Raw genomic sequence first — 13,447 nt, 5'->3', positions numbered from 1 at the left:
TTGCCGGATTAACTCAGGTAAGGGGGGTTTATCGTCGTTTAATGGGTATTATGGGTTAACATGTAATGGGTAGTGATAAACCGTTGAATTGACCCTAATTGGGATGATGAGTGCTGAAAAATTGTGATGAATAAATTGTGTTAAAGCCGTAATTGAATCTGTAATTAGATGGGTAGTGATTTTCCGAACGTATAGCTTTTTACGGAATCGGAATCGGAGGTCCGGAAGTCCTCCAACGGCGGAAAATGCGGAGAATTCTGCATTCTGCTTCGTGTTAGCGCAGGAACAGCTTTCTGTCTTGCGTTAACCGGTTAACCCAGGGTGTTAACCGGTTAACACTGTTAGGAACTATGAAGTATTGCTGTTTTGCTTGCGTTAACCGGCTAACCCAGGGCGTTAACCGGTTAACACTGTTGTGATTTCTGAGAAATTGCTGTTCTGTCTGCGTTAACCCAGGGCGTTAACCGGTTAACACTGTTAAAATTGGCCAGGAAGCGTGTTCTGTCCTGCGTTAACCGGTTAACCCAGGGCGTTAACCGGTTAACACTGTTGGAAATTGGAAAAATTGATATTTTAATGTTGTGAACATAATTGGTGATTGACCTATATCGGTGTGTGATATAGTAGGGATTATTTCCCGTTGTTTTGAGTAGGATAGGTGTTAGTAGAGTGTGCTAATACTGTGACTGAATTATTTGGCATGACATAATATGATTATGTGATAAATATGCTGATGATGTGTGAAAATATGCATAATGTTGTGAATGTATATATTATGTACGTAATTGTGGATGGACTGTTTTATGGCTTAGAGTGTGAGCATATGTCCATCGTGGATTGTTGTTGATGTTGCATGCTAGGTGATTTGGCATAGCATAATGTGGCCTTTATGGTGGTAGCTAATTCCCATGGTGAGGAATTAGTGATGTTAGTCATTTTGGACTGTTGTTGATGTTTGCATGCTAGGTGATAGCGTGCATAGCATGGCCCTCGGGGTGGTAGCTAATTCCCATGGTGAGGAATTAGTGATGTGAGTCACTAGGTCTCAAATGAGTGGGACTAGTGAGCTTGGTAGCCGTACCTGGATTTGGTCGGTGAAGTTGAACTATATGTTCACGAATAGTCGGTACCGCATGCATGGAGTCTCATTGCATAATGTATGTATGGCGTATAATATGAATGGATGTATTCCAATATTATACGTGTGTTTTGTGTTGGTGTTGAGTATGAATTGAGATTATACGTGTGCTTTATGTTGGTGTTGAGTATGAATTGAGATTATACGTGTGCTTTATGTTGGTGTTGAGTATGATGTTTGAGTTGATGTGCCGTTACTGAATGTGTGTTATGATTAGGGTGATGAAATGTGTTAAATTACTTAACATTGCATGATATTTTATAATGCTTATTATATCGATTGAGGAACTCACCCTTACAACTATTTTTTCAGGTAACGAGCAGTGATTGAGTAGGAGCTAGTGCTTGAAGTCTAGTGTAGTTCCTTAGTGGGTCATGCTCTGGTAGATGTAACATCGGGATGGGATGTTTTAAATGTTTTATTGTTGGTTGTGAACCAGTTTACATGTAATATGCTACATGTTTTGCATGATTGAATTAATCTCTATCCGCTGCGTATTGTGCAAATGCTTTATGTCTTGAATTAATAAAAGAGCATGACAGTTATCATGGTGAATGGTGTGAAGTGTTTGTGTGACACCCTTAATTGCATATCTACTCTGATTGATATATGTTGTTATTTTAATTAAATATTTGGGGTATTTTAGAAGGGTGTTACATTAGTGGTATCAGAGCATAGTCGGTCGAGTCGAGTCGTAATTATTCTGTTTCCCTGTACGTGATAGGTGTTGTGCAACCCTATCAGTACTTATTGTTTTAGCTTGTTGGGTTTTCAGAATAGAGATGGCTGGAAGAGGTAGAGATGATGCTGCGATTGCTGAGGCTCTGGGTATGCTAGCTGGAGTACTTGGAGGGAATCCGAATGTTGTGGGAATGGGAGCTGCTCGTCAACTGAGTGAGTTCCAGAAGAACAATCCTCCAATGTTCAAGGGAGCATACGATCCAGATGGTGCTCAAAAGTGGTTGAAGGAGATTGAGAGGATCTTCCGAGTGACTGAGTGTGCCGATAACCAGAAGGTCAGGTTCGGTACGCATATGCTGTCAGAGGAAGCAGATGATTGGTGGGTTGCTATCCGCACTGAGTTGGAATCTGCTGGGAATGCTGAGATCACTTGGGCTGTGTTCAGAGAGAGATTCCTGAGGAAGTATTTTCCAGAGGATGTTAGAGGAAAGAAAGAGATAGAGTTCTTAGAATTGAAGCAGGGCAACCGGTCTGTTACTGAGTATGCTGCTAAGTTCACAGAGCTGTCGAAGTATTACACTCCCTATGATGAGGCTACTGGGGAATTTTCGAAATGTGTGAAGTTTGAGAACGGGTTGCGTCCCGAGATCAAGCAGGCTATTGGATATCAGCGGATTAGAGTGTTTTCTGATTTGGTTGACTGTTGCAGGATTTTTGAACAGGATACCAAAGCCAGAGCAGAGAGCTATCAGCAGAGGGTTGATAGGAAAGGCAAGAATCAGAATGATCGTGGGAAACCGTATGCAGCTGGCAAAGGTTTCCAGAGACAGAGTGGGATGAAGAGGCCTAGTGGGGGAGACTCCAGTGCCCCTGCTAAGTGTTACAGATGTGGTCAGGCTGGACATCGTTTCCATGAGTGTACCAGTGCTGAGAAGAAGTGTTTCAAGTGTGGCAAAGGTGGTCACTTGGCTGCAGAGTGCCGGTTGAAGACTATGACTTGTTTCAACTGTGGAGAGGTGGGTCATATTAGCCCACAGTGTCCTAAGCCGAAGAAAGAGAACCAGTCGAGAGGCAAGGTCTTTGCTTTATCGGGTTCTGAGACTTTTGCAGATGATCGTTTGATCCGAGGTACGTGTTATATTAATGGCTTTCCTCTTGTAGCTATTATTGACACAGGTGCGACTCATTCCTTTATATCTTTGGATTGTGCTGTGAAACTTAAGTTAGAGATATCTGAGATGCATGGAAGTATGGTGATTGATACTCCTGCGAAGGGTTCAGTGACTACTACTTCAGTTTGTTTAAATTGTACTTTGAGTATTTTTGGTAGAGACTTTGGGATGGACCTAGTGTGTCTTCCACTAGTGCAGATTGATGTTATCTTGGGTATGAACTGGTTGGTGTTTAACCGAGTTTATATCAACTGTTTTGATAAGACTGTGATCTTTCCTGAGATTGAGGAAGGAAAGAGTTTGTTTCTATCAGCAAGGCAGGTGAATGAGGCAGTAGCAGATGGGGCAGAGTTGTTTATGCTGTTAGCGACTTTGGAGGCTAAAGATAAACTGGTGATTTGCGATCTAGCCGTGGTGTGTGATTTTCCTGATGTGTTTCCTGAAGAAGTGAATGAATTACCGCCAGAGCGTGAAGTTGAGTTCTCGATTGATTTGGTACCTGGTACTAGGCCGATATCGATGGCTCCGTACCGTATGTCTGCTGTTGAGTTAACTGAATTGAAGAGCCAGTTGGAAGATCTGTTGGATAAGAAATTTATTCGTCCGAGTGTGTCACCGTGGGGTGCACCAGTGTTATTGGTTAAGAAGAAAGAAGGTACTATGAGGTTGTGTGTGGACTACAGGCAACTGAATAAAGTGACGATCAATAATCGGTATCCTTTGCCGAGGATTGATGATTTGATGGATCAGTTGGTTGGTGCGAGTGTGTTCAGCAAAATAGATTTGAGATCGGGGTATCATCAGATACGTGTGAAAACTGAGGATATTCAGAAGACTGCTTTCAGAACAAGGTATGGACATTATGAGTATTCTGTAATGCCTTTTGGTGTGACTAATGCGCCTGGAATATTTATGGAGTATATGAATAGGATTTTCCATCCGTACCTAGATCAGTTTGTTGTGGTGTTTATTGACGATATTTTGGAGTATTCGAAATCTGAAGAAGAGCATGCTGAACATTTGAGAGTGGTTTTAGAAGTTCTACGAGAAAAGAAGTTATTTGCTAAGCTGTCTAAGTGTGAATTTTGGTTAGAAGAGGTTAGCTTTCTTGGTCATGTGATTTCAAGAGGTGGTGTTGCTGTTGACCCTTCTAAGATAGAAGCGGTATCTAAGTGGGAAGCTCCGAAGTCAGTTTCTGAGATAAGGAGTTTTCTTGGACTTGCAGGATATTATAGGAAGTTCATTGAGGGATTTTCTAAGTTGGCGTTACCGTTGACGATGTTGACTAGAAAGGGGCAAACGTTTGTTTGGGACTCAAAATGTGAAGAAGGTTTCCAAGAGTTAAAGAGAAGGTTAACTATTGCTCCTGTTCTGATATTACCAAGTCCGTCAGATTTATTTGAGGTTTTCTGTGATGCTTCATTGTTGGGTTTGGGTGGTGTGTTGATGCAGAATAAGCAGGTTATAGCTTATGCTTCGAGACAGCTGAGGGTTCATGAGAGGAACTATCCGACACACGATTTAGAGTTGGCAGCTGTGGTATTTGTTCTGAAGTTATGGAGGCATTACTTGTACGGGTCAAGATTTGAGGTTTTCAGTGACCATAAAAGTTTAAAGTATTTGTTTGATCAGAAAGAGCTGAATATGAGACAGAGGAGATGGTTAGAGTTTCTGAAGGATTATGACTTTGGTTTGAATTACCATCCGGGTAAAGCAAACGTAGTGGCTGATGCATTGAGTCGGAAATCATTGCATATGTCTATGTTAATGGTTAGAGAATTGGATTTAATTGAGCAGTTTAGAGACTTGAGTTTGGTGTGTGAGAGTACTCACAATAGTGTTAAATTGGGAATGTTGAAGTTAACGAGTGGTATTCTGGATGAGATTAGAGAGGGTCAGAAATCCGATGTGCTTTTGGTTGATAAGTTGACTCTAGTGAATCAAGGTCAAGGTGGTGAATTCAGAGTTGATGAGAATGGTGTTTTGAAATTTGGTAATCGGGTGTGTATTCCGGATGTTACCGAGCTTAAGAAGAGTATTCTTGAGGAAGGACATCGTAGTGGCCTGAGTATTCATCCTGGGGCTACGAAGATGTATCATGATTTGAAAAAGTTATTTTGGTGGCCGGGAATGAAAAGAGAAATTGCGAGTTTTGTTTATTCTTGTTTGACTTGTCAGAAGTCAAAGATTGAGCATCAGAAGCCGTCTGGGCTAATGCAACCGTTGGCTATTCCAGAGTGGAAGTGGGATAGTATCAGTATGGATTTTGTTTCTGGTTTACTGAGGACAATTAAGAATTTTGAAGCTATTTGGGTGATTGTCGACAGATTGACAAAATCGGCTCATTTCATTCCGATCAGAATGGATTATCCGTTAGAGAGATTAGCCGAGTTGTATATTGAGAAGATTGTAAGTTTGCATGGTATTCCGTCGAGTATTGTTTCAGACAAAGATCCTAGATTTACATCGAAGTTCTGGGAAGGTTTGCAGAGGGCTTTGGGAACTAAGCTGAGATTGAGTTCTGCATATCATCCGCAGACTGATGGTCAGACTGAGAGGACGATTCAGTCACTGGAGGATCTTTTGAGAGCATGTGTTTTGGAAAAGGGAGGTGCTTGGGATTGTTATTTGCCTTTGATTGAGTTTACCTACAACAATAGTTTTCATTCGAGCATTGGTATGGCACCGTTTGAAGCTTTGTATGGTAGGAGATGTCGGACACCTTTATGTTGGTATGAGTCCGGTGAGAGTGCTGTAGTTGGATCGGAGATTGTTCAACAAACTACGGAAAAGATTAAGATGATTCAGGAGAAGATGAGGATTGCTCAGAGTCGTCAGAAGAGTTATCACGACAAGAGGAGGAAGGCACTTGAGTTCCAAGAGGGAGATCATGTGTTTCTTCGTGTTACTCCGATAACTGGGGTTGGTCGAGCTTTGAAGTCGAAGAAGTTGACACCTCGATTTGTTGGTCCTTATCAGATTTTGGAGAGGATAGGGGAGGTAGCCTATCGTATCGCTTTACCGCCGTCACTTGCAAATTTGCATGAGGTCTTCCATGTGTCTCAGTTGAGGAGGTACATTCCTGATCCGTCGCATGTGGTCCAAATAGATGATGTACAGGTGAGAGATAACCTGACTGTTGAAACATCACCTATGAGGATCGAGGATCGAGAGTTGAAGCAGTTGCGGGGTAAAGAGATTGCCTTGGTGAAGGTAGCTTGGGGAGGACCAGCAGGTGGCAATGTGACTTGGGAACTTGAGAGTCAGATGAAGGAGTCTTATCCGGAGTTATTCGCTTGAGGTATGTTTTCGAGGACGAAAACTCTTTTAGTGGGGGAGAGTTGTAACACCCCGATAAAAATAAGATAATTATTTAATTTAAGTTAATATTATATTTATTAATTTAATTAAATAATTGGAATTTTTGGATTATTATTATTATTATTATTATTGGAATAATAATTATTGGAAAATATATAAGTTGGAAATAAGGAAAAAGAGTTCTATTTTGGTAAAAAGAGCTTTCACGTGAAAACAGAGAAGCGGCTCAAAAAGAGGAAAAGGGCAAAGAGGCAGAGCAAGAGGAAGAAGGTTGGAGAAGAGAAGAGCTTGAGGCTAAAGGATTGCCGGATTAACTCAGGTAAGGGGGGTTTATCGTCGTTTAATGGGTATTATGGGTTAACATGTAATGGGTAGTGATAAACCGTTGAATTGACCCTAATTGGGATGATGAGTGCTGAAAAATTGTGATGAATAAATTGTGTTAAAGCCGTAATTGAATCTGTAATTAGATGGGTAGTGATTTTCCGAACGTATAGCTTTTTACGGAATCGGAATCGGAGGTCCGGAAGTCCTCCAACGGCGGAAAATGCGGAGAATTCTGCATTCTGCTTCGTGTTAGCGCAGGAACAGCTTTCTGTCTTGCGTTAACCGGTTAACCCAGGGTGTTAACCGGTTAACACTGTTAGGAACTATGAAGTATTGCTGTTTTGATTGCGTTAACCGGTTAACCCAGGGCGTTAACCGGTTAACACTGTTGTGATTTCTGAGAAATTGCTGTTCTGTCTGCGTTAACCGGTTAACCCAGGGCGTTAACCGGTTAACACTGTTAAAATTGGCCAGGAAGCGTGTTCTGTCCTGCGTTAACCAGTTAACCCAGGGCGTTAACCGGTTAACACTGTTGGAAATTGGAAAAATTGATATTTTAATGTTGTGAACATAATTGGTGATTGGCCTATATCGGTGTGTGTTATAGTAGGGATTATTTCCCGTTGTTTTGAGTAGGATAGGTGTTAGTAGAGTGTGCTAATACTGTGACTGAATTATTTGGCATGACATAATATGATTATGTGATAAATATGCTGATGATGTGTGAAAATATGCATAATGTTGTGAATGTATATATTATGTACGTAATTGTGGATGGACTGTTTTATGGCTTAGAGTGTGAGCATATGTCCATCGTGGATTGTTGTTGATGTTGCATGCTAGGTGATTTGGCATAGCATAATGTGGCCTTTATGGTGGTAGCTAATTCCCATGGTGAGGAATTAGTGATGTTAGTCATTTTGGACTGTTGTTGATGTTTGCATGCTAGGTGATTAGCGTGCATAGCATGGCCCTCCCATGGTGAGGAATTAGTGATGTGAGTCACTAGGTCTCAAATGAGTGGGACTAGTGAGCTTGGTAGCCGTACCTGGATTTGGTCGGTGAAGTTGAACTATATGTTCACGAATAGTCGGTACCGCATGCATGGAGTCTCATTGCATAATGTATGTATGGCGTATAATATGAATGGATGTATTCCAATATTATACGTGTGTTTTGTGTTGGTGTTGAGTATGAATTGAGATTATACGTGTGCTTTATGTTGGTGTTGAGTATGAATTGAGATTATACGTGTGCTTTATGTTGGTGTTGAGTATGATGTTTGAGTTGATGTGCCGTTACTGAATGTGTGTTATGATTAGGGTGATGAAATGTGTTAAATTACTTAACATTGCATGATATTTTATAATGCTTATTATATCGATTGAGGAACTCACCCTTACAACTATTTTTTCAGGTAACGAGCAGTGATTGAGTAGGAGCTAGTGCTTGAAGTCTAGTGTAGTTCCTTAGTGGGTCATGCTCTGGTAGATGTAACATCGGGATGGGATGTTTTAAATGTTTTATTGTTGGTTGTGAACCAGTTTACATGTAATATGCTACATGTTTTGCATGATTGAATTAATCTCTATCCGCTGCGTATTATGCAAATGCTTTATGTCTTGAATTAATAAAAGAGCATGACAGTTATCATGGTGAATGGTGTGAAGTGTTTGTGTGACACCCTTAATTGCATATCTACTCTGATTGATATATGTTGTTATTTTAATTAAATATTTGGGGTATTTTAGAAGGGTGTTACATACATGACGAATACATAACTATTTTAACCTAATTCCTAACATACAAACGGGATCGAGCAAAAAACAAAATGCGCATCAAACTTTAAATCGTGATTTCTCTCACCACAGTTAACCAATTCACAAACTATTCATATCATGATGATCTACATTGAATGAACTACAAGAACCACCTAATAACTTAAGCAAAGGAGAGTTTCGAATTTTGCACCTTATGATGAAGCAGTGATGAATCTGGATGTTTCCTCGAGCAAAAGCCAAAAACAGATGATGATTATGGATAAGGAAGTTGATTGGAACTCGTACTTTAGCTCAAGATCGCTTCAATTGCAAGAATTATCAAATCACCATTGATGAGCACAACATGAACAGTCACGATTCTCGAGGTTTTTGGCAATGGCTTGGCAAAACAGTTGTAGATCTTGGCTTGTGGATCACGAATCAAAAAGAATCAAGCAATTTGATGAAGAAATGATGGAGAAATCTTGAAAAATGCTTGATGAAGATTGAAGAGAATTTGAGAAAATGGAGGGAAATTTTGTTGCAATTCTTGGGAAATGAAATGTAATTAACAAATTCTGTTACAGTTAACCATTTATACCTCACACTAATCCATCTCTTAATCTCAATTATCCAAATTTGAAGTGATTAGCATAATTGCCTTTTATGTGAAAGTCCAAAAATGACCTTTGTGAATTGGCAATGTAACAGTGCATTAACAGCTCACACAACTTCTATTTTGCATTTGGAGTGTGTTGGCATTGGTCTCATGTCCAAATTCCAAGTAAATCTCAATTTCACTATCTCACACCAAAAATGCACTTAAATCCACTTGAAATTTGACTTTTTGCATTGACCATTTTTGATGAATTTGGACCATACACCATGAAAGTACATGTGAAATGGGGTTTGCTCATAAAAAGATCATCCATTTTGGACATTCCATGTGAAAGTTATGCCACTTTAATTATAGGTATTTTTGGAAAATGAATGGATCATAACTTGTCAACCATACATGAGAATTTCAAGTTCTTGGACTTTTTAGAAAGGTGAAAGCAAGATCTACAACTTTCATGTTGGACAAATTTTCATTTGAAGCTTTTTTGGACACGTAATTTTGTGGTGAAAAACTTTCCATTTTTGGAAACTTCCATTACAAGTCACTTTCTATTTTTGGCAATTCTTGTCCTGACTTTATTTTCTTCATTCTTGAGCTTTGAAATGTCAAATGAAGCTTGTTTCAACATGAATGAAGTGTATCCAACTCTCTCCCACCTCCAAATCCATAAAATCAAGCACAGTTGATCACAGTTGACTTTTTTCAACTGATAGATGAATTTGGCAATGCACTGATCAATCTGAGCCCCAATCTTCTGATGAAATGGCTCAATGGTGAAACCCTAGCCTCCATAAGCTCAATATAATCACATGATGATCCCCATATCCAGTGTAGACCCCATCTCCTTGCCATGCCCTGATTGGCCCAATGCAACTGATTAGGGTTGACCAGTGGTCAAAACCCTAATCCCAAGGTATATGATCAATCTTCTGAATCTCTTGGATGATATCAAGACCATGATGATGATGGTGTATCATTTCAACCAAGATCAAGACCAATCTCCTTGAGAAACCCTAATTTGGACCACAACCCTCAGACAGTTAATGATCCAGTCCAATGAAACCCTAGCTTGCACCATGACCTCTTCATCTTCTGATCAAGACTTAGGAGGATGCCTTGCACAATGTAACCACATGATATGCAATATGCAATGCCTAATGACCTAAAAATGATATGCAATATGTTAAGCCAGTCCCAAGAGAGGAGGGCAAATTTTGAGGTGTTACAGTAACCTTCATGTCAAATCTCTTTTGAAGAGACCTGAGGATTTTTCTGACCAGCTTGGCTTCTGACATCTTCTCCCCTAGATCACTTGAGGCATTGGCTATCTCAATGACATTCATGTGAAAGTCATGGATGCTCTCATCCTCCTTCATTCTTAAGTTCTCAAACTTAGTGATCAGAATTTGAAATCTTGACATCTTAACCTTGGAGGTTCCTTCATGAGTAGTCTTCAAGATCTCCCAAGCATCTTTAGCAACAATGCGATTGTTTATTAGTCTAAAGATGTTCGTGTCCACTCCATTGAATATAGCATTCAAAGCTTTGAAGTTTCCCTGAGCTAATTTGTCATCTTCATCATCCCAGTCTTCCTCAGGCTTCAACTCTTTAGTGATCTTACCATCTTTATCTCTAATCATTGGTTGATCCCATTCTTTGACCACAGATTTCCAAGCCTTGCTGTCCATGGATTTGATGAAAGCTGTAACACCCCTTTTTCTACCCCAAAATACTTAACATATAATCAGAGTAAATAAGCACGCATATAAACAAAAAGGCGTCACATCGACGTTTTCAAAAACTAAAAGCTTTCAAAAACCAACTTTCATTCATCATCGATATACAATACACCTGGTCATTTAAAATAACATATTTCAATTATCATGAATATTCAGGAATATGCGTTCGCAGCGGAAAATAATGAATACTCATGTATTTCATAAAATGATCCATGTCCCATACCATGATCATCTCTCAATAATCTCCTCAAGATAAGATAAAACCATATCCAGAATATTTGACACTATGGCCTCTCAACCAGCAAATGCAATTAAACATGTTCGCAAGTAATAACATAATACATATCCAAATAAGATATGAGTTCAATACTACTAATCTACCCCGTGTTACATGACCAGAGCATTGACTCACTACCTAGTCTCTAAAACCAAAACACAGAAATTCTCCGGCTAAATCTCGAGTGAGCTACCGTCCACTTACTTCAGCAATACTACTCTTGAATATCTGCATGATGCCCATGTAAAGGCAACATTCAAACAGAAGGGTGAGAATTCAAATCATTATGAAGAAGTATAATAAGGCACAATGATTAAATCAACAATTAACGAAATTCATCACACCCTGTATAACCATGTCAATAATATTAACCAACATTTATTTCACATGTTTCAAACATCCATCACAACTCAAGGAGTACAATATTAAAATCCAATACTCTATTCCCAAATATACACATAACTACAATTATCACACAATCACATATTTTGCCAAGTTATGTATCCAAACATCACCAAATTCAATTACCATATCCCATACACACCTCACAATCACATCAATGCATACATTCAATTATCACATAACTCTAATGTGACTCAATGCAAGACATGTGACTCTATGCATGTGGTACCGTAATGTGAACCCAACGTTTCACCGCTTTCTGATTCAATATCTAGAACCCAAGCCACGCTTTCGACCCGGACAAGATCAAAGCCACTACGTCTATTTCCAATTAAGGATCAACGTCTGCTACGCCTATTTCCAATTAAGGATCAACGTCTATGTGAACCCACAGTTTCACCGCTTTCCGATTAAATATCTAGAATCCAAGCCACTACGTCTATTTCCAATTAAGGATCAACGTCTGCTACGCCTATTTCCAATTAAGGATCAACGTCTATGTGAACCCACAGTTTTACCGCTTTCCGATTCAATATTTAGAATCCAAGCCACTACATCTATTTCCAATTAAGGATCAACGTCTACTACGCCTATTTCCAATTAAGGATCAACGTCTATTAACATGTGAACCCACAGTTTCACCGCTTCCCATAAAGCCGACCATGCCATGAATGAATGTACAAATACCAACACATATGCAATTAAGATAATCTCTACCATCTTAACATTCCACATATCACCATAATTCAACTCTATGAATTATCCACCAATGGTACATATACACATTCATAACAATATATCATTCACAAATATAGGCTAATTATCAAATACGCACACTTCGATTTCATTTCAAACTGAATACAACCTTTAAAGTCTCAATTTTTCATTTTTCAACAGTGTTAACCGGTTAACGCTTTGAGGTAACCGGTTAACGCGAAACAGAATGCACTTCCTGGTAGATTTTCAACAGTGTTAACCGGTTAACGGTTTTGGTTAACCGGTTAACACAAAACAGAATGGACTTTCTGCGCAGATTTTAACAAGTAACCGGTTAACGCTTTTGGTTAACCGGTTAACACAAAACAGAATGCAGAATTTACTGCGCTTTTCATCGTTGGAGGCCTTTCGGACCTCCGATTTCGATTCCGTAAAAAGCCAAACGCTCAGAAAATTATAACTCATACAATACTCTAAGTGTATAAAGTTAATTTACATTTTTAACACAATCAAATCACCATAAATCAAGAATACTCATAAAAACCTAACAATTCCAAAAACCATGAAATTTAGGGATTTCAACCTAAACATATTTCTACCCATTGACCCAATCATACTAACCCATAATAATAAGGATTCTCCCCCTTACCTCTTCAATTTTCTGAAAACCTTAGCTTCTCTCTTGTTCTTCCCCTCTTCTCCTTACTTTTCCTCTTTTCTTTCTCTGTTGCCGTCAAATAACCAAATGAATCCTACTTCTCACTCTCCTACCTCTTACTATTCTAGTATTATATTTGGGCTTAAATAATGATACCTCTAATTTAATTAATAGGCCCAATAAGACATAGTATTATAATATCTCTATTTAATTCAAATAAATTAAACCAACACAGTATACACACCAAGTTAATTAATTCAATTATTCAATTATATCTCATATCAACTAAATAATTGATTAACACACCAAATTAATCAATATAATCAATTATTACACTTCCTAACAACCAATTAATTAATTAACACTCCAAATAAATAAAATAAAATATAATAATAATAGTATAAGAAATAAATACTAAAATTGGGTTGTTACAAAAGCTACCATACATGCTTTCTAGTAGTCATAGCTAGTTCCATCAAGAATGGGTGGTCTGTTCACAAAGCCTCCTTCCTTGTCCATTGCACCAGAAAGTATCTTCCTTGAATCTCACCCAGAAATAGAGTAGGATGCCTGCTCTGATACCAATTGAAATTCTGGTATGTAGATATCAGATGTCCTATGAGATGTCAAGACACT

This window comes from Lathyrus oleraceus, chromosome 6, assembly GCF_024323335.1.
Source record: "Lathyrus oleraceus cultivar Zhongwan6 chromosome 6, CAAS_Psat_ZW6_1.0, whole genome shotgun sequence".
Lineage (NCBI taxonomy): Eukaryota > Viridiplantae > Streptophyta > Magnoliopsida > Fabales > Fabaceae > Lathyrus > Lathyrus oleraceus.
This window is presented reverse-complemented; position numbering follows the sequence as displayed.